The 22,551-nt window shown below is 42.5% G+C and overlaps 1 long non-coding RNA gene across 1 annotated transcript; it reads right to left on the bottom strand.

Moving 5' to 3' along the window:
- Window positions 1-11,093: 11,093 nt before the first annotated feature.
- Window positions 11,094-22,300, bottom strand: LOC138816089 (uncharacterized). The gene is made up of 3 exons (XR_011368550.1): window positions 22,104-22,300; window positions 15,648-15,716; window positions 11,094-11,495 (listed from the first exon to the last, which is right to left on the bottom strand). It is a non-coding gene; the product is annotated as an uncharacterized lncRNA (long non-coding RNA).
- Between the last annotated feature and the right edge of the window lie 251 nt (window positions 22,301-22,551).

The following is a 22,551-nucleotide window of genomic DNA, read 5'->3' on the forward strand; positions in this document are numbered from 1 at the left end:
CGTAGCTTCATTGAAAGCAATCTCCACCTGGTACTGGCTGAGCCTCTCTATCAATCCAGGAATGGGAGGGGCACTGAGCTCTGGCCTCAGAGGAAGAGGCAGGAAGAACAAGACTGACTCACAGCTTTCTAGGGTCAACTCTAAATCCTGAAGCAGGTCCACATATGGCTTCTGGTATGTTTCGATCAGCTTCTGATACATATTCCTGAGCTGATGCTTCTTCTGAACCATTTGGGTTTCCCTTCCTCTGAGTTGCAGTAACATGGCTCTTCCTTCATTGATCAGTAGCTGGGAATGGTGTCTTTCCTCCTCCTGGACACCCAGCTCTAAAAACAGCACTCTAAAAACATCCTTAGTCATGCCTTGGAATAGCTTCACATACCAAATCCATCGGTTGATGAGTCTCCACTTCTCCTGTAAATTGTGCTGGTTTTCTTGAGTCTTTTCCCATACAGCATGCATCTGCTTTGAAATCATCTCCCTCTGCTCGTCAGCAGCCCTTTCTATGGGATGGTGTTTGTGAGCCCTGTGCTCCTGAGACTTGGAGCAGCTCCTGCAGAGCAGGGCCCTGTCTACCTCACAGAACATCTGCTTTGTCTCCCTGTGTGTCCCACACATGTATTCCTCAGAGCTCAGAAAATGCCTGAGGCTGGTTCTTCTGGCAATGGCCACCAGGCTCCTCAGAACCACGTTGGTTTTGAGGTCTCTCTGCTGGCTGGGTCCCCTGCACACAGGGCACGTGGCTGGAGTCTGGGTCTCTTCCCAGCAGAGGCAGAGACAAGGTCGACAAAAACTGTGCCCGCACTCTAGGGTGACTGGCTCTATGAAAGTATTTATACAGATGGCACATCTCAGTTCTTTCTGGAAGGCCTGGGCAGTGTCAGGGTCCATCATTCCTAGAATCTAATGAGGTGCTGGTGGCTCACCCGTAGAAGACTAGCTACTCAAGAGATTGAGAGCTAAGGATCAAGCTTTGAAACCGCCTCGGCCACAAAAGTCCCCCTGACACAGATTCTTATCTCCAATTAATCACTCCAAAATCACAAGTGGGCTGTGGCTCCAGTGGTAAAGCACTAGCTTTGACCACAAAGTGGCCCAGGGACAATGCCCAGTCTTGAGCACAAAGTGACCCAGCAACACTGCCCTACCACTGGGTTCAATCCCCGCAACCGACAAAACAATACCACCACCACCACCACCAAACCAAGGAGAGAAGAATTAAAAGAGGAGTGGATTCTCTCACTCTAATCCTCACCTGGAGTATCCAAGCTCCAAATGGCCTCTGTCCTGCTGATGTAGGATCTTCAGCAATGCCTGAGTCTCAGACTTCCACTCTATTTATACTGAAAGAGGGTGGGTCCAGGAAAGGAAGTCTCTGATTGGTTGCTTAGGGAAGCTCATTTACATATCAATAGGAGCTGGAATTTACATCCTGGCAACCACACCTTCCACTTCCTCTTTCAAGGACCTACTTCTTACTATTTGGTTAGGTTATTTGAGTTAGGTGCAACGTAGGTTTGTCCAGGATTGGAAAAGTTTATTGTGTTTGTTTTATTTTGTTTTGTTTTGTTTTTTACTTCTCTGTATGTTTTATAATGGAACTATGCATTTATTACTTTTCCACAGGACTGTAGGCCATATTACTGACATTATCCACTGTATCTTGTGGGTCTTCAAAAGTAGCTGAGTTCGTATTTCTTAACAGGTGATCATCCTATACTTTTTTTTATTTGTAATTTGTCAGGCCTGATGTTGGGCTGGTACTTTACCACTTAGGCCTTGTCCTCTCTGTGTTTGCTTTTGTTTTTGTAATAGAAACTTGTGTTTATTCTTAGGATCTCCTTGACTGAGTTCTTCCAATTCACACTTTGCACAAAGCTGAGATGACAAGAATTATCTCTTGCTTGAGTTGTGATCAGGATTAAATCTGCCCACAGACCAGCCCCTCCCAGCTTTCCCATCACCTGCCTGATTGATACCAGTAATCACGTGACTATCGTTGATCACCTGACTATGAGGGAACAAAGATCCTAGGCTCAGTGATCACTTCCTCTTGTCTATTGTCTATACTGACTCATCCTTGAGATGTTGTTTTTCTTGTTGTTTGTCTGTCAGTGCTGGACTTGAACTCAGGGTAGAGGATCTGTTCCTAAGCTCTTCTTCCACTCTATTTCTCTTACCTTTATTTCAAATATCATTTATGCCTTTTTATTATAAAATGATATAGTATTCTAATATATAATTTAATAACTCAATGCCGTTTTTGAGAATGATCTAAAAATTATCATAGACATAAATATATATATATATATATACATATAACTATATACATTGGATTTCAAGAGCACATTATCAATATTCAATTCTCTATCAATTTTATCCTATCAGAATATTCTCTTTAGGGTTATAGGTTCTGTAGTTTCCCTGGCATAACCTTTCCCATTTGTGGTTTTGTTACTATAATAAATTTTGTACCTTTCTTGCTGTTGATCCACTTTCTTTGAAAGCATAATCCCCTATCTGAATTGTCAGCAGAGAAATAGTAGCCTAACACTATGTTTGCATCTTTGACATTCAGGCATTGACTCTCAATCTTTTTTTAAATTTTTCTTTTTTAAAAAAATTTTGTCGGCTGGGAAGGTGGCTCAGTGGTAGAGCGCTTGCCTTGCAATGTATGAGGCCCTGGGTTCGGTTCCCCAGCACCACATAAGCAAAAAAGAAAAAAGCCGGAAGTGGCGCTGTGGCTCAAGTGGTAGAGTGCTAGCCTTGAGCTGAAGAGCTGAGGGACAGCACCCAGGCCCAGAGTTCAGGCCCCACAACCGGACCCAAAAAAAAAAAAAATTGTCATTAGTGCTGCGGAACTCTGGGTCTGAGGGAAACCTCAGCTCTTCAGCTCAAGGTGAGCCCTCAACCACTTAAGCCACAGCACCACTTCCAGCTTTCTAGTGGTTTATTGGAGATGAGTGTCTACGACTTTCCTGCCCGGGCCAGATTTGAACTGAGATCTCAGATCTGCTTTCTGAGTAGCTAGGATTACAGGGGTGCACCACTGGTGCTGACTAAGTATTATTTTTTACCTTCATATGATAATGACAGCGGGGATGAATGCACAATAATTGGGTACATAGAGTGAAAGACAGACACCAACAAAGAACCATCACAACTGGACAGCAAACTGTTGTATTGTTACAATTGTTGGCTATTGTTAACCACTCAGTATGCCTAAAGGGTAAATTGAGCTTTGCCATTGTTATTATTAATCTCTTAGCCTGAATTAATGTTCTCTTCATTTTTACCCCAAAAATTATGACTTATTTTTTCTGAAGCCATTCTTTAATCTTTAGTGTTCAACCCTGCATTTTCTTTCTTCTCCATTATTACCAGCTATTTCTCTAAGTATTCCAATTGATTTTATTTTATTTTAGTTTTAGAAATTAGTACTGAAACTTAAAGAATCCAATATAATAGAAAGTTTAACACCCCAATGAACTAGTATAGAGGTGTTTCTGTTTTTTTCTTCCCAGGATGGGTAACAGGATCTAGTAATCAGAAGTCTGCTATAGAGCTTTGTGTCACTGAAACCAGTACTGCTTTTTTGTTCTCGAATGTACCTGGGGCTTGAACTTAGGGCATGAGCACTATTCGTGAATTTTTGTTGTTGTTGTTGTTGTAGTTGTTGTTTGCTTTTTTTTTCTCCTACTACTTGGACCACAGCTCCACTTTGGTGGTTAATTGAAGATGAGTCTTTTGGACTTTCCTATATGAACTGTCTATGAACTGCCATCCTCAGAGCTCAGCCTACTGAGTAGCAAGGATTACTGGGAAAACAACAATGCTCACTGAATTAAATGTTTTTATTTGTTTTGTTTTGTTTTGTTTTGTTTTTGCTGTTATTCTGAGATCCACCTTCTTTCATGGTGAAAAGCAGTCACTGGGGACTCATTTTTGCATGGGTTTATTTTTATAGCAATTTTTAAATATTTCCTTGCTATCTTGTTGCATTGTTGCTGCTTTATCTTATCTTCATTTTTCACATGCTATGTTTTATTATATGTTACCTCCATGTTTCATAACAAAATGGGATTACTGTGCATAAAATTCAAATTAGTACAGTATTAATGGTTTGCTTCATGTGAGAAAGGTTCTCTGCTATAGAATTCCCAATGTTTAGAACCTTCACTTGTAGTGGTTTATCATTGGAGAAAAAGGGTCTGACAGGAAGTTGGAAATAGCCAATAGCGAATCTCCAGAGAAGGGAACTCTTAACCACATTCCAAAAACTCACACTGCCATTGTCAAGATAAAGAAACACCACAACCCCAAGAAACTTCTCTATATAATGTGTCAGCAATGGGGAGATGGTAAAAAAAAAAAAGTGTAAAGAAAGTTCCCTGTCACAAAAAGAGGAGGAATATGTCCTCTGATTCAGGGAGGTGGGCCAAGAAAAGGGTTTGTACCTGAGTTCTCATTTAAGGAAGTTGATTTACATATCATCTGGAGTTGGAATTTCCATCCTGTAAACCACAACTTTAACTTCCTCTTTCATGGAAATGCCTCGTACAATTTCCTTAGACAGTGACAAATGTTGTTTATTTTGGCTAGGCGAAAGTTAAATTTGAACAGGATTGGAAAACTGTTTTTTTTTCTTACCTTTTTGTATCTTTTATTTTTGTACTATGAATTAATTACTTTTCCACCATACTGTAGGTGACTTTTTATCTTGTGATTTTGAAAATTAGCTGAGCTTTCATTGTGGAGTTATTAGATGACCATCCAAGTCTTTTTATTTGTAAATTGTCATGCCTCCTGCTTGTCTGGTGCTTCACCACTTGAGCCATTGCAATCTTTTTATTTTCATCGGACTTCTAATCTCATAAAAAATACTGTATTAATTTTCTATTGGTAATGTAGTTCCCCAATTTTAATTTGTGCAAGAATTCTGAACTGATTTCAAAATGAAGGACATTTTAACGTAATTCATTAAAAAGCTATGAATATGGAGCTGTATATAATTCATTACTTTTGTTTAATTTTTCACACCTCAGTTGTAGAGTATGCTCAAAGGTGATTTTTACACTAATCTTTTTCTTTGAGGAATTTTTTTAATTAAGAAAATATTTTAGAGTTATTAATGTTAGTTCAGCTATTTTTCTCCTTCATAAGGAATGTGATTTTAAGTTAATAAACAGAAAATCTAAGACAGAGGATACATTTGGTATTTAGATCAATTTGCGTAATTACTTTTTTATTTAAATACTGAATAGTTGTTTCTGAATTTTCAATTTATTACCTGAGTCAAAGGTGTATCATTACACATGCAGAATCTAATCCACTTTACAAAGACTAAGTAACATATTAGTTTGAATTTTATTTTTTAATTCAACAATAATATTCAAGAGGTATCATTCAGTAGGTTTCACTGAAAAATTATTAAGATATGCCATATCTATAGATATTTCATAATTCTATATTCTTATTTTTGGATTACATTTCTGTAATCCATGAGTCTGTACTCCAATTGTGTTAGACTTCCAATTGTTCATCTCATATCTTTGCTTTGTTCCAGGATTTCAGCAGTAATGTTTTCTTGTTTTCCGTGGTTTTTATTATTTTTTCATCTCACTATCACCGTTGTAACTTTTTAACAAACAAAAAAGAAAATTCACTATTGCTCAGCTCAGCATTCTTTACATTTTCAAAAAGCCAAGTGATGCTAGTGACATACAACATACATCATGAAATGATTGATATAATGTATACAATATGGTAATATCAAAATATTGCATAAAATGTAAAATATGTAATGTTATGAAATTAAACTACACTATTATTAAACTGTGACATCAAACATTTTCTATTATTATCATAATATAATAATATAAAACCGTGCCATCACTCTCCAACTTCCTTTGTAAAGAATTTACACTTTGTGGAAACCTACACCTGAGCCCTTTTCCTGGTAATGAATGGACTGTTAAATGTCTCTAGAATTTGGGCCAGCTCCCAGAAGCCTCTGGTATGTTTGGCTCCTCCCCTCTCTCACTCATTATAATTAGGCCTAAGAGTATGCCATCTAGTACTATGGCGACAAAGTAAGTTAGAGGACAAGAGCCCTATTCCCCAGCTGGAAGCTTCCAGGTCTTCATGCAAAAATGATCTCCAAGTTGTCATTTGTCTCAGTCCTGCAGCCATTACTGCCCAAACATGTAAGCTCAGATAGGTGCTTGAATAGAAAGCTGTTGTAGCACAATCTGCTCTGTAGTAGGGGTCCTTGAGATGCCAAGGTACCCCAGCCTCTCCTTGGGCAGTATCCACATAGTCTTCAAGCTTTAAATCTTTAAAATCTGTTGCTTCTTCATAACTTCCCTCTTCCTGAAGCCTGAGAGGTCTGAGGGTCCCTCATCCGCATGGGTCTGGATGGCTGCCAGGATCTTGTCCTGAAACTCAGGTGCCTACATCTGTAAGAAGCAATAGCAGCTCCTTCTTCTTCTCCTTCTCCTGGAAGAGCTGGTTGACACACTCATCTTTCTTCTGATATAGCTCATCCAGTATTTCCATCTGTTCTTTATAGAAATCTAGGGACTCTTCAATGGGGCTGATAGGTTTTGACAGCTAGCTGCATCCATGTTGGAGTTTATCCACTTGCCTCTAGTAGCCCACTTTTTCCAGGCAGCTTGTGGATGAAGCAGAATTTCAGGGTCTTCCTGGGCACTTGTGTGTCCTGCTTCCTTTCCCGTGGTTTCAACTTCTGGAGAAGAAACCCTACTGCTTCAGCTTTCTCTGTCTCTTGACTACCATATTAGCCAGGAACCCATAGTAGGTCTGTTGCTCCTGCAGCTGCTGGCTAAGCTTCACCTTCTTTAATTCATCAATGGATAAAGATAACAATCCCACCTAGTCTTTGGATTGTCTGTCCTCTAGGACAGTCACAACAAGTAGAATCACCCCCTTTCCTTTTTGCTCACTCCTCCTTCTCTAGTGAAAGCCAGAAAGCTCAGCTGGGGCCCATAGCTGCTCCTGCTTCTGTCTGGTGGTTTTAAGGCACATCACAAGTGTTGTGTAATTTTTGATGGTCCTTCTTGGTCCTGCAACTTTGTCCAGCAACTGTGTCTGCTTCTGTAGGTGCTGATGCAAGGCCTCATTCTTTAAGGTCAGCTGCAAATTGTAGGCCTTGTGCTGTTCACAGGTAGCTCTGAGCTCCTGCAGCTGTTCATGAAGCTCCTGAGATTCTGAGCCACTAGACTCCTTAACTCAGCCATCTCTTTCCATTCTTCTAACTTCTCCTCTTGCTGGTCCAGCTTCTTCCTTCACTTGGAGCTTTGAGTGCAGCACACGAGAGAGCTCCACCTTCTGTTTCTTAGCCTGTGGAAGGCATCCTGCAGCTGGCCCAGCTGCTCTTTGATCTCTAGATTATGCAAAATTGTGTATCTCATGGCCTCATTAATGTGTAATCTTCCCATTGTCTTGAAGAGCTTATACAGATCCCAGGCCTTTTCCTGCTGCTCCAGTTACCACAGCTGCTCCTGCTGCTTCACATTTTGGAGACTGAGGCTCTAGTTTTCCTGCCTTTGAATGTAACACTGCTTCTCACATTTCTGTTGCTACTTCTGCAACTAATAGGTCTTGGCTGGCAGCTGTAGCTTGGCCAGAGTTGGTCCTGCAGGCTGCTGCTGGAGGGTAGCTCTGCCAACTGCCATTGAAGTTCCACCATGTTTATCTCTAGGTCAAACACTTATCACACCCATTGCTCTTTCTCATCTCTCAGTTGGTTCATCTGTTGAACCTTGTCTTTCCTCATGGACCTCTCCAACTTCAGGTCCTCTGCAACATGGTCTCTCTCCAGGCTTAATTTGGTAATTAATTCTTTCATGTTCTCTAGCTTTCTCCAGCCATGCCTTCTCTCTTATTACCTTTGTTTATCTTTTGGTTACTCTCTTGGGGTAACGTAGGACTTCTGACATATTGTTAGTTATTCCAGTGTCAGAGGAAAGGACACTAGCTAGAAAGGAACCAGAGGAAGATTCCAGGTCTGCATGATCTTTGGTCTCACCCTTGGTTGATTTACAGTCCACAGTAATGATTGTTATGAGGTTACCTGTTTTCAGTTTTCATTTTGTTGGTGTTAGTGGGTCCACCAGGTCAATTCCTCTGCAGATACTCTTGCTGTTGTTTCTTGCCTAAAGAAAATTTTATTGTGCATGCATTTCTGGTTTGGTTAGATATCCCAGTAATGGGATAGGGAAGGTGGAGGGGCCATGTTCCCAAGCTTTCTGAAATCACTTCTATTCTTGCAATCACCCACTTCCTACAGGATCTCTGAAATTCACTCAGTCACCACATAGCACCTTTGCTTCCTTCACCTGCTGGTAGTGGTATGAGCCAATAGAGGAAAATGCCAATGGTACTAGGCAGCACAGAATGTGGATGTGGCCTTGATTCTTGTATCTTATTGTTCAGCTAGAAACAGGTATGCATTGTGGGATCATTGTGATCCAGACACAGTGGGGGAAGTCACCCCATACCTGCTCTTACAGTCCTCACCCATCTACATATCTACTTGGGGAGCAGGGCAACACAAGCTCCTGTTTGCTGTGCCCATCAAACCTGCCCACTTGGGCTGATAACTAGGATTAGCTCTAGTTTGGTGCCTCCACAGTTGTACTGGAGACTGCTCAAAACAATGTCGTCCATCCCACAATTACAATCACCAAGTGATCTTGAATGGTTGTTCTCAGGAATAACCACTCAGGATCACTGTCATAGTCCCTCTTATGCTGGGACTATGGAGGGATCAGACCCAGAGCTTAGGGGATGAGTGAGTGACAGAGAGTAGAGATACTGGATAATGCATCATTTTGCAGTCTATTTCCTCATATTACAACTTGGTCCACATATTTTTACATCACAGAAATACCGTCCAAATAATTTCCATCCAATCCTCCAGACTGCAAGACACTGCTAGTCCCATAATTCGCTGACTCCTTACTGCAAGTTTCTAATCTGGGTCTGAATCTGTTCCCCTGCCCGCCAGGTCTCTATCCCACACCTAGCATACCATGTTCCCATAAGAGAGAACAATGGATTGAACCAGCCTTTGTCTTCTTAAAAAATTTTTATTGTGAAAATACCATACAGCGGGGTTACAATTACATGGGCAAGGTAATGAGTACATTTCTTATCAAGAATTGTTGGCTCCTCCTCTGTTTCCTCTTCCCATCCTTTCCCATCTCCCCCCCCCGACCAAAGTTGTAAAGTTTGTTTTTCAACATAACGACTTGTACATCTCATTGTTGAAGTGGGTCCACCTGTATCCCTATTTAAATGGTTTGTTTTTGCCCTTCCCCTCCACAAATTATACCAACATCAAATACAATAAAAGCAGTGGTTATGCTGTGGGAGCGGGGCTTATGAAGCAACAAAGAAATCATCTTATAAATATGTTACAAACAATCACAAGAAAAAAAACAATTCAATACTTATAGTGGGGTTCATTTCACCTAAAATCAACTTATCTGATCTTTTCTGCTTGTCTCAGACATATACTAGTTATTGCAAATAAGGGAAACCATGGGACTTGTGTTTCTTTAGGCTTGGCTTACTTCACTTAATATAATTTTTTCCAAGTCTTTCCTTTTCCTAACAAATGGGCTATGTCATTCTTTCTGATGGAGGCCTAGAATTCCATTGTGCTGGAGTCTGCCGGCAACGAAAGGGAATCCTGAATTAGGGGGCGAGGATGCAGAAAAATAAAGACATAAGACAAAGGATGGGGTCGGGAGGTCTGCAGCTCAAGATTACAGCCCCGTTTATTTTTAATTTTTCCTATTATATACTATTAGAAGTCAAGAGGTAACATAAGGTTACCATAGTGCAGAAAAACAAGGAAAGTTTTAATAAAAACAAAGTGCAATAAAAACAAGACAAGATCAACTGATAGAAAGTAAAACAAATTCTGTAGACATAGCAAAGCAATCCCGGGCACCTAGTGTTTTTTCATGAAAGCCAGTTCCTTATGCGTGCCTTTAAGTGAGCACAGGGGTCAAGATGACCTTAGAGCTTTACTGTGGACTCCCAAAATCTCCCCCATCTTTGTTTGAAGAAGCGAACCCGCCTGTCTTAGGCTTGGTGGATCACCTTGTCTGCCTTACCCGTCATCGGGAACTTCTTCAGAGTAAAGCTGAAGGCCCTGTCTTAGGTTGGTCAGACTGGCACCCCCTCTTACCCGTCTTTGGCTACAGTTCCTCTCAGGGGAATTCATAAACTCATAAGAGAGTTTTGCAGTGCACGTATAATACAAGGAAGGCATAGAAAAACTATCAGCAAAAGCATTCCCACGCCAAGCAATGACATTAGCAATCCTTTAACATAAGTCAGGGAAGTGATATAGAGTTGAAATTGTTTTAACAGTTTTTTTTAGCAGTTTTTGCCACTTTAGCGTCCAGAGGTAGGGCTTGTGTCGTACTATGAGCAAGCTGATTGAGATAATGGGCAGTTTGTACGTTTTGTGTTAGTGCCACAGCAGCTGCCCCTGAAGAGGCAGCTAACAAAATAAAAGCCAAAACATCAGCTACAAGTAGCCCAACAAATCGATGAGGACACATTAGTTTTTTCAATTGTCTTAACACCTGAATGCCAGAATCTTTATACCAAGTTTTAGAAATATTTACAGGAAGAATAACAACAGATTGTTGTCTAACAGTAAGTATAGATTCAGTTATGCCGCTATACAAGCAATTAGTAAAAGAACAATTAGAACAGGTGACATTAAAATAATTAGCTCCTATAGAGATATTGAATGGTCTATACATAATGACATGGGGTGGTGATACCCAACTCATATTTTTTAAAAGGGATGAATTGGGCCAGGTTATGTTGTTGAGTGCAGCCACCAGCATCCAAACATGATGTTGAGGATGCCCATTCATCCACCACAGTCCACAATTGTACTTATTAGTAAGATTAGCTCCAAACCAGTCCATTAATTGAAATTTAGTTCCAGAAATATTGGTAACAAATGGCTTCACATGCCTGTACCTTATTGGCTGAGGCTTTCCTGTACTATTTGTGAAGAATTAATGCAACGGGGTATCATATAGGATGGAGTAAAATTTGCATGAACTGGGTACCCAGTTGGTAAAGATGTCATCTGTATATTGTACATTTGATTTTTGTCTGGGATCCAAATTTTATGAGTCATTGATAGCATTATAATACAGCCTGGAATGGAGCCTTTAGAGCTGGTGGTAAAGTAGAAAGGAGTTCCAATGTCTGAAGCTGAGGTATCTCCCATCTTGGTGTGCTGGATGAAGGGATCAGGTGCTGTACTGTATGCTGATCTATTGACTTGAATGAGTACTTCAACTCTCTCCCAAGTTGTAGGGTGCACAATCGGGGGATCTGGCACATAAGCCCAATGTGTCAAGGTTTGTGTCATCAGAATGAGCCTCCACAATCCTAATGCAATGCTCAGGCAATCAGCGGGATTCATTTTCTTCCTGCGAAAAAACACAAACATGTACTCAACCCCATGTTAAAACTGGATCAAGCCCGTGCCAATCACCTGTTAAAGGATCCTTCCACTTAACTTTGCCAAAAGCTCTTTGCTCTCTTTTGTTCCCAAAGTCACTGTACTGTGGAAAGTCCATTACAATCTAAACTTAAAAATTTAGTACAAATAAAGCATGAGAAGAATATTAACAGGAGAGAAGGGGGATAATTCCCCCCTTTTAATTTAAAAATTTGGTGTTTTAACAGCCCGTTGGCTTGTTTAACAATTTCTTGTTCTTGAGGAATATAGGGAATATCTGTAGAGTGAAAAATCTGGTAAGATTTACAAAAAGTTTGAAAAGCTTGTCCGACATATCCCGGAGGATTATCAGTTTTAATATGTTTAGGAAGTCCCATAAAGGCAAAGCAGTGTAGGGAATGAGCAATACCATGTTTGTTAGTCTCCTGGCAAGAGGAGTAGCCATAATAAAATTAGAGTAGTTATATGGTAACATGGACAAAACGAAGCCATACAAATGATGGAATCAGGCAAGAGTTTAGTCTACTTTTTCCATGGTGGAGGAGGTCAGGGTAACTATCTCGATTTCCTCCCCGTGACTGTAAGGCTGTAGCAGCCACAGCAACAGCAGGGTCTTTCAGTGTCTCCAAGGGACTGTCACACCTTGTGCTATATTTCTACACAGACTGGTTAAGGATACAAGTAATACCTAGGCTTGCCAGGCTGTGGCCCCACTAGTTTTTAAGACTATTTAGACAATAGCCCAGGACAAATTACCAAGATGACAAGCTTTTAAACTAGATAGTTCTTTTAATAAAGCTGATTTTCTAGGCAGATGTAGAGGGCTCAGGCCTGCACTACTATTTTCCATGCGTTTTTCTTCTGTCTATTTTGCCACATTTTTTTTATGACTCTGGTCCATTATTCTAAAAAGGGGATGATGGGTGAAGATTCATCTTCTGTAACTTCCTCAAGCTGACTCAGGGGTGTTGATCCTACCTAGCCAGGAACCTATAACCTTAGTCTATTTTAGAAAGAGATTACCAGGGTTAGATGTCATTAAGAACAATATTTTAACTTTTGACAAATGCACAGACTTTTTCTCCAGCTACAACAGTGTAGCTTGTTTAGCACTCTGGTTTGTAAAAGCATCTTTAGGAATGTGACCCCTAGTGACCCTAACAATGCCTAAGTCACCCGTGCAGATGTTAATAGACAGATGTTAATAGAAACACACTCTCAAGTTTACAAACGATTTTCTTGAACAGATAAATTTCTTGTAGCTGGTGTTAGCTCAAAAGTTACTGTCAATTAGGGCTTTTGGCACATACAGGCGCTGGGATTTAAACCATCTCCCACATTTTATAACTTTACTTTTTAGTACTATCACAGATTACTAATGTTTCTGTCCCTACAAGGTAGATAGTCATGGACATTAGGCATGCTTACAAACTATCTTCCCATGACATTCTGGCTCTGACCAATTTTTGAAGGGCCACACACAAATGACTCTAGGATCTGACATTTTTGCCATTCGAGCAGTGGCTTACTGCCTCTGGATGCTCCTCCATAGCTCTTGTCCCACGAATGTCTTCTCTACACTGGGATAAATGCCTCATCTTCATTTCCCTTAGCTGGTCGCTGGACTTGAACTCGGGGCCTGAGTGCTGTCCATCAGCTTTACAGCTCAAGGCTTGCACTCTGTCACTTTGAATCCCAAAGCAATTATTTTGGTAATCCTAATTTTTTCACTTTGAGGCAAATGTTAAGAACAATTTTACTTTTAAACTTTATATCCAGAAATACATTCCTAATTTTTAAGCCTCCTATTAATCTCTTTTATTATTTTATATTTTAGTTTTTAGTTACATTTTTTAAAAATCCTTTAAAATCTTGAGGCCAAGTGTCACTCATTGTCTCCTGGATGCTTGTTTTAAAACAGATACACATTAAAACTTTTAAACACACATGACAATTTTTCCTTAATGCAAGAATTACAATCACCATCACTGTGCCAAGAAGGTAAACTTCACACCTTTATGACTTTTAAAAACCTATCTTAATTGTAGAACATCATTGAAAGCAAGTCACATTATACAAATACATTTTAACCCCCTTTTTAAGTCCAAGGGGCAGTTTTAGCAATACTAATCAGATCATCACATCATTAATTTTTTTTTTTACCAACATGTTTCTAGTATTTACCTGTAGAGAAAAAGGACAGAACAAAGTGGGCCACTTGGCCCCTCCTGTGGAATGGGCACACACCTAATCTCACTCTTTAGGGTAAGATGAACTGCGTTTGTGCCAACTTGTCCTCTTTCACCATGCGTGGACTCCTCCCATGGCCTGTCCCACCATGTATGACCAGCTGAACTGAACTTTTGCCGGTTTACCCCTTACTCCTAAAGCTAGGTCTTTTGTTCGCTTTTACATTTTTTCCTTTTCTTATCTCTTGGTTTTTTGAATGAAAATACATACTTTTAGACAGACAGGACAGTAATGTCTTTGAGAGTGTTAAACAAACTTTTATATTTAAACTTTTAATATTTAGCCCCAAATTTTAGCCAAGAGAACTAAATTCCAAACAGCCAATGCATTTTGTTAAGCCAGATAACTTGATTACAGTGAAACCACCCTTATGCATTTTAAAATACCAGATTTTTTAATTTTTTAAGTTAAAGAATCCTTAAAAGGCCATTTAAAACAATGTAAAAATTCTTTAAAATTTTTGGTAATGTCCAAACCTCATAACCTTTTGAATTTGAAACTTAAACTGACCCAATTGTTACAGCATGCTGATAATTCTTATCTTAAACATGTTCACAAACACACACAAAACACACAGATCTTAAAGCGCACAAAAATCAATCAGTTTTATGTACATTTAAAACTGGTACCAATTCTAAAACGGAACTAGACAAGACAACAACAAAAGGCTGAGTTGGGGGCTAATGGGCCCCCAGTTCATCCCTACCTCAGAAAACATAGAACAGAAAACACACCAAAGTAAACAAGACAAACAAGTGGCCACAAAGACCAAATCAGGTCTCAGTGAATGGGGCGACATCTCACCACCACTCACAAGTGGGACTGAAATCCACATACCAGGGGATTCAAACCCCCTCTACTCACCACCGGAGGATTTTTCTTTTAGATTCCTGCAAACATTGACCCAGGGGCCTTCCAAGTTAGAGGAAAATTCCCAGTCATGTTGGGCAAAGGGAAAGAAGTCCCTAGCGGCCGTCCCCTCAGATTGACAGGTTCTCCCCCATATTCCGACCCCCTGGGTCAAGGCTGGAGGCTAAAGTCTTGCTGGTGTCATTTGTAGGTGATCAGTGGCATTTACATCCGGCTGTGAATTCTCCCTGCCGGCCCTTTTATGTTATTGTTAGATCCTCCAGGTTTTTCACCCCCACCACCCCACTACTTCTGGATCCAGAGAGGGTGGAGGAGGTGGCTGTGAAGGGTAGAAAAAGGGGTCAGTTTAAAGTATAAGTAAAAAAGAAGGAGCTAGAGAGAAACAGATATTGAGGGAGTGTTAGCTAGTCTCCTCTAGGCTCTCAAATCAGGATGAATCTGAGAGAAGAAACATTCCAAGAATTCCAGAATACATACACACAAACATTGAGACCAAACACATTTACAGCGTGCACATTGTAGACTGTTAGACAGAAAGTGTTGGACTACAGATGGGCCCAAATGTCCGCACTAGTGGATAGTTTACCATGATGGGGATCTGGGGGATGGCTCCCAATGGCCCAGTTGGCTGTCTTATAGTGCGTCCGCCAATACCTCTTGCCAACCCCAATACAGAACCTGCAGGCTACACAGAAACCAGACAATTACAAAGCAGCAATGTTTTAACTTACAGGGCATTTGCATCATAGTGTCCCTGAATGTTTTTTGGGTTTTTTTGCTAAGTTTTTAAACTAATGGTTCCTTCCTCCAGGAACCAGGGGTATACTTCCTCAACAAAGTAAAAGAAACATTCTAACTGACTCTGTCTAACTTTCACTGCTTGAGCATGAAGCACACCCTTGAGAGCCTGCACATATAACATGTGGCTATTACCTTGCCCCATAATTTCTTACTCCCGACTACACTCTCTCCCGCTCTCTATTTCTGGATGTCCTCTTACCTTAGCTGGGTCCTCTGCCATGATCCCAGGTTTTCAACTCCCTGTTCAGGAGCCACTTGCCGGAGCCTGCTGGCAACAAAGGGAAATCCTGAATTAGGGGGCGAGGATGCAGAAAAATAAAGACATAAGACAAAGATGGGGTCGGGAGGTCTGCAGCTCAAGACTGCGCACAATTTATTTTTAACTTACCTTAATATATACTATCAGAAGTCAAGAGGTAACATAAGGTTACAATAGTCCAGAAAAACAAGGAAAATTTCAGTAAAAATAGATTGCAGTAAAAACAAAACAAGGTCAACTGGTAGAAAGTAAAACAAACTCTGCAGACATAGCAAAGAAATCCCGGGCACCTGGTGTTTTTTAAGTAAACCAGTTCCTTGTACTTGCCTTCAAGTGAGCACCAGGGTCAAGATGAACTTTAAACTTTACTGTTCACTCCCAACACCTCTCTACTACTATTTCTCTTCCTTTCTCTACTTTTCTCTTCTTCGTCTTCATCCTCCTTCTTCTTCAACCCCCTCTTTCTCCTCATTCCCACCCCAGCCACCATGATAACCAGCCCTGTCTGGACCATGTGATCCTTAGGCTCACCCCAACCCCAGAGATCAGCAGACACAGTCAGACTTGGACCCAGGCCTCTGAGACCAGAGCTAGAAGTGTTCCTTTGCCCTCATTCCTACACGGAGACCAGAGATGTGGGCTTGGAGCTGGGGAGAAGATACTGTTGAAACTGAATTCCCCATGAGGTGCTCAGAGACTCAGAGTCTGTACCACTTCCTGAGAGATGGAAGGAGGCACAGGTCTTTGAAGAATAAGTTATCTCAGAAGTGCCGCGTTCAGGCAGAAAAGCCTGGGCCTGTGTTATATAATTTGAGAAATAAAGGACACGCAAGCCTGGTTCCTGATGGACATACCTGTCATACTAGCTGCTCGAGAGGCTGGTTCAAAGCCAGCCCAGACAGAAAAGTCTTTGAGAATCTGTCTCTCAAATTACCAGCAACAATTCAGACTGGAGGTATGGCTCAGATGATAGATCGCCAGCTGTGAGCAAGAAAGCCAAGCAAGATTCTTTGTATGCTTCTTTTCATCTCTAGAGTGAATACAAGGCCCTGAGTTTGAGGGAGGGAGGGAAGAAGAGGAGAGCGAGAAAAAGGGAGGCCTTGGTTTCAAACAAAAAATGCAATTTGAATTTCTGTTTAATTCAGTTTTTCCCTTTCCACAGCCACCCCTTCATCCTCTCCCTTCCCCTGCCCACCTCTGCTGCCCACTCTCTTGTTGGTGAAGAGAGGGAGATCTATCCTCCTGTCTTTGTTTCTTTGTTCCAAAGCCTGGTAGTGATGTGGAGACTCCACATACCCAGGGAGCCCTCCCCCATCTCTTACCTACCCTTTAGCCCTCAGACCTCCCTTAATCAAAGTAGCTGCAGGAGACACACCCAACTCACATCTCCCCAAAGCCAGCCCAGTGAGCCTGCCACCCCACACCCACCCCAACTCACACCTGAACTCAGACTACCTTTGGGGTCCACGGGCATCAGAAAATTAGCTGTAATTACTCTGTACTTAGCACCTTCATCTTCCCGGCACTCAGCTGGGGCACCATGTCTGCGATTTCACTCTTAATCAAGAGGCCTTCCAGTCTGACTTCAGAGACTTACTTGCTCCACCATGCAGTAAATCAGAGGCCTGGCAGAGAACTGAGACTGTATTTCACAAAAAGTGAAGGGAAGAGCCTGGCACAGGGAAGGTAGAAAGGGTGGCAGAGTTGAAGGCAAGACTCAAAGCTAGGTTGAATCCTGGGCTGCTGGGGAGGTCAAGGTAAAGAAGATCATAGATCACAGCCAGCAAAGCAAAAAAGCTCCATCTCAACCAGCAAGCAGGGCATGGCGGCTCACACCTGTCATCCCAGCTCTGCAGACAGCATCCGTAGGACTACAGTCGAGGCTGACTAGGACAAGAATGTGAGGCTCTACCTAAAAAGTAACTAAAGCAAAATGAGCTGAGGGCTTTGGTTTGCATCTGTCCTTCCAAAAGTGCATGTGTTGCAGGCTGACTCCCATGGGCCTGTGTCCGTGGCCCTTCAAGGTGGGGACGTTGAGAAGTGACAAGTGTCCCATGGTGTCATGAGGGTAGGCTACCGATGGTGGCATTTGTGGCTTTATCACAACAGGAAGAAACTGGCACCATGGCACGAGCCTGTATCCCTAGCTACTTCAGAAGAGGAGTTCAGAGGGTTGTGGTACGAGGTCAGCCCAGACATGTTAGTTTGTGAGACCCCTTTTCAACCAGTAGCTTGGAGTGGTGGCATGCCCCTGGCATGTGGACACAGTGGAAGCACAATGGCTAGGAGCAGTGGCACGCTTGTGCCATCCCCAGAGATATGAGTCAGCACAAATAGTAGGACCACAGACCACTCCAGTGCAGGCATGAGCAAGGCCCCAGCTCGAAAATAACCAACCAGCAAGGGGCAGTAATTAAACAACACAGTATATCTAATATGTCTACTAGTTTTCCTTCCTCTTCTTTCAGAGTATTTTTGATGGTGCTGAAGTTTGAACCGAGGCTTTTTGCTTGCTTCTTGCTGACTGACCAGTGCTCTATCATTTGAGCCATGCCTCCAGCCCAGATGTTTCTTGATTACATTGGAGATGGAGCTTCATGTGCCTGGTCTGGCTTTGAGACGTAATCTTCCAGATCTCAGCCTCCTGAGTACCTAGAATTATAGTTATGAGCTTCTTGCCCCTGGCTCTTTCTAGATTTTTGAGTAAAGCTCTGTTCTCTTGACCCTAAGGTCACATTCTTCCCCATCTTTTATTCTTCTGTCTCTTCCATCTTTTCCCAAAGCATCAGGAGAAAAGTAGAAGAAAAAGAACAAAGCTTTGGGGCTGTGAATATGGCTTAATGATAGAGTGCTTTCCTAGTATGCATGAAGTCCTGGGTTCGATTCTTCAGTACCACATAAACAGAAAAAGCCAAAAGTGGTGCTGTGGCTCAAGTGGTATAAAGCTAGCCTTAAGCAAAAGAAGCTCAGGGATAGTGTCCAGACCATGAGTTCAAGCCCCAAGACTGGCAAAAAGAAAAGAAAAGAAATTTCCTGCCCAGGCTGGATTCACACTGTGATCTTCAGATCTCAGCCTTCTGAGTCACTTGGTTTACAGGTGTAAGCCATCAGCACTCAGCAAAAACACTTTAAATATAAACTAACAGACAATTCGAGTTGTAGATTTACAGCAATGATATTACTAAGCAGCCACAGGTCCCTTGCAAGAACACCAGATGGGCAGGAACAACAGAGCCCAGCACGGCTCTCTCCACATGGCCTGTGTGGGAGCAGTTCCACTGGGACAAGAGGATGCCCTCCACTCTCACTTGCCAGGGGAACCTGAGCCTGAGGCCCTGGAGGTAGCCAGGGACTCCGCATCGAGAGAGAAGGTAAAGGGCAGGTCTGTGCTAATCAAGTGTCCCAACACATCGTGTAAGACCATGTCAAACATTTGTCCAGATATTTTCTCTTGTTTTACCATCAAGTGACCACCAACCCATGCCTCATCTCATGGGGAGCTGCTCAGGAGCAACTGGACAGGTGTTGTCCCTTGTTCTTGTCCACTGCCACTCTGTGATCCCCAAATGACCCCCGTGGCAAGGTACAAGGTGTGTCTGATGAGTTCTTGTGTTCTGGTTCATAACCACAACTCTGTCATCGCCAAGATTTCCCACTACAGAAAGGACCAGCAGCCCTGGGCCTGGGTCATGAGGCTGCAAGGTCCTCCACACTAAAACTCCCCAAGCAATCACATATCTGCTTTCTTGTAAATTCCCTCTTGTCCACTCCTGAGAGCCTCAACGACAAGCACGCATCCCATGCTTCTATTTCCAAAGGGGAGCTGGGAGTGGAAGTCAGTCCACAGTGAGCAACAAGCACCTGGCATAAACCAGCCCTCAGCCGGTGAATATGCCAACAGCCCAGTTGGCTTCTCTACCCAGGCCCAGGTGCGCCACGGTTACTCTGGCCCCCAAGCCTCTTGTCCTCAGGCAGTGGTGCTCAGATCATCCATAAAGGCAGTGTCTACCTGAACCTCCAAGATCTGAGCTAGTCAGCTGGGAGTCCAGGACAAACTTGCTCTCAAAAGATTCAGTTGGAAGTAATCACATGAGCCAAGTAGTGAAAGAACAAGGCCTGGGATGAGGAAGGTAAGGAAAAGAAAAGGAGGAAGAAAGGGAGGAGAAGTAGGAAGAAAGAGGAAGGGTAGTTGAAGAAAGAAAGGGAAGAAGAGAAGAAGGAGGAGAAAGCAGAAGGAAGAAAAGAGATGTGAAGAGGAGAGAGAAGAGGAGAAGGAGGAGGAGGAGGTGGAGGAAAAGAATGAGGAGGAGTGGGAGTAGGAGGAGGAGGAGGAGGAGGAGGAGGAGGAGGAGGAGGAGGAGGAGGAGGAGGAGGAATGTTAACAAGCACACTATAAGATAGAGGACAAATGGAGATCTGAGCCAATCTTCCCATGTCTTGAGGTTTCAGCCAGTGACCAGAATTTTTGTGAATGTCCCCCAAGCCTCTAAGTGTGAGGAGAGCCACAATTATGCCACGTCCCCTCATCCAGCCATGTAGCCCTGGGTGCTCTCTTTCTCAGAAACCTTGTGACACACTACACACATTGGCAGAGCTGTAGAGCACACAGTAGAGCACACCATCTCCACCCTATCCCCAACCGTCACAGCCTAGAGATCACAGCAAGTCCAATGTGACGCTTCTGCTAGCTCCAGAGTGCCCCCCTCTCGGGCCTGCTCTGAGCCCTCTCCTCTTCTCCACCTCGCGCCTCCCCATACAGCCTCAGGTCCTTGAGCTTGCTTTCACAGACAGTGTCGGTCTGCTTTCCAATGCTGTGACAAGATCTAAGGAATTGAACTCGAAGGAAGAAAGGTTTCTTTGGGCTTGTCTCCATCTGTGGTTGGCTGGAGCTATAGCTTTGAGCTGAGGTAGGCAGCACATGTGGCAGCAGAAACACAAGGTGGAGAAAGGAGAGGGGAATGGGCTGGGAAAAGTTACTCCATTCAAGGGCACATCCCCCACCCTGTGGAGGCATTAATCCATTGATGAAGGTAGCAACCCTGGAATCCAATCCCCTCTCAAAGCCCCACCTCCTGATAGCTCACTCAGCTATGAGGTTATCAGTGGATGAGCCTGTTGCTAGTGCCAAAACCGCATGATCCAATCACCACTCAAGGTCCCGCCTCCTGACAGCCCATTCAGCTATGATATCATCATTGTATGCTCATTGGTGGAGCCAGATACTTTCTGATGAGTTCCAATCACCTCTCAAGGCCCCGCCCCCTGACAGCCCACTCAGCTATGAGGTCATCAGTGGATGAACCCATTGGTAGAGACAGAGCCCTCAGGATCCATTCACCTCTCACTATGGCCACCAGCTGGGGAGCAAGCCTTCAACTCAGGAGCTTTTGGGGATATTTCAAGTACAAACCATACCAGAGGGCATCATTGTTCAAGTACCCCAAAATCTTCCACCCCACCTGGGACCCTCCTACAGTGGGGCACCCTAAATGGAACACAGTATGCCACTGTGGATAGCTGAACACAGGATCCAGGACTCCCTTACTGGAATGTTACATTTGCATAAAAACAGTCTGAGGTCTTATTATGGTTGTTGACAATCATTGTGTTTGTCTAATTGAGTTTGTAAGAACCAAGAGGTTCCCCCAAATCCTGACCAGCTGCTCTGATGGCTTTTAAAGCAGGAGCTCTTCTTGATATTCAATATAAAGAGACCATATTTCCTCTCCAGGGAGACACTAATGACAGAGAAATGTGATTTCCTGCTGCAAACTTACCAATCCTACTCCACCTCCACCAAGCCATGTGTTAAACCCTTGGTCCCAACAGTGCTCTTTCCCCTTCACCACAATAACTACTTGCAGAAAACATCCTCCTCCATCCAGCTGTTTATTTTTTTGTAATATCGATTTGTGATACTGATTGATATTCAGCTTTGGGTAAGGAGAAAGCACAGAGAACCCCTAGGATAGAAGTGTGGCTCTGTCACGAGTCAGCTCTGTGTTTTCTGCCAGTCACTTGACCTTGACTTGGACCTTCCTTCTCAATGAGAGAGGTTCCTCATCTGTAGACTAGAGATAACAAAAGCACACATTGTGGCTGTGAAATTCAAGGGCAAAGTGCATGTAAACTATTTGGCATGAGGGTCACATATCTGGTGGGCGCCCAGCAATAGACTGACCATTTGGTCCAATTACTTGGTGGTAATTGAAAGGGGGAAAGGGGACATTATTTCAAAGTATTGAGATCCGTGGCCTGAACCTGGCCCCTGTCTATTTTGCTTCTCCTCTGACCCTCATTTCCCACTCTGCTAATGCAAGTTAACAGCAACAATATTCTGGAAGTATTGAGAGACTTCTATGACAACCAAATAAAATGTCCAACCATAAAACATACCTTCTTCTGTGTGTTACTTTTATGGCTCCCCACTCAGAGTTCATCTCCTCTGTGGCCTGTCCCTTCTAACATCATAGGTAATGGTGAAATCATTCTTCTCTCGGCTTCATTTCCAGGTCCCACCAGTCTGTAACTGAGGAAAAAGGAGTTGCCACATGATGAGAATTAATGTGACTCTATTTTCGGTTCTATATGATGAATATAAATGATTGGAAAATTAAAAAAACCATTAGGCTATTAAAAATAACTTCCAAAAACCATCTCACAATAAATTATTTTCAGTCTTAAAAAACCCATCTGCAAAGAATATAAATGGTAATGCCAACCATCTGAGAAGTCAGTAATCAGATATAATGGTCAATTTCTCTGATATTATTGTCTAATTAAGCAATTTGGCTTTCGTGGAGATTGTATGTAACTGAGTCAGTTTAGTCTAAAAGGGATGTAG

Source organism: Dipodomys merriami, unplaced genomic scaffold, assembly GCF_024711535.1.
Source record: "Dipodomys merriami isolate MVZ:Mamm:240054 unplaced genomic scaffold, mDipMer1.0.p SCAF_681, whole genome shotgun sequence".
Taxonomy (NCBI): Eukaryota; Metazoa; Chordata; class Mammalia; order Rodentia; family Heteromyidae; genus Dipodomys; species Dipodomys merriami.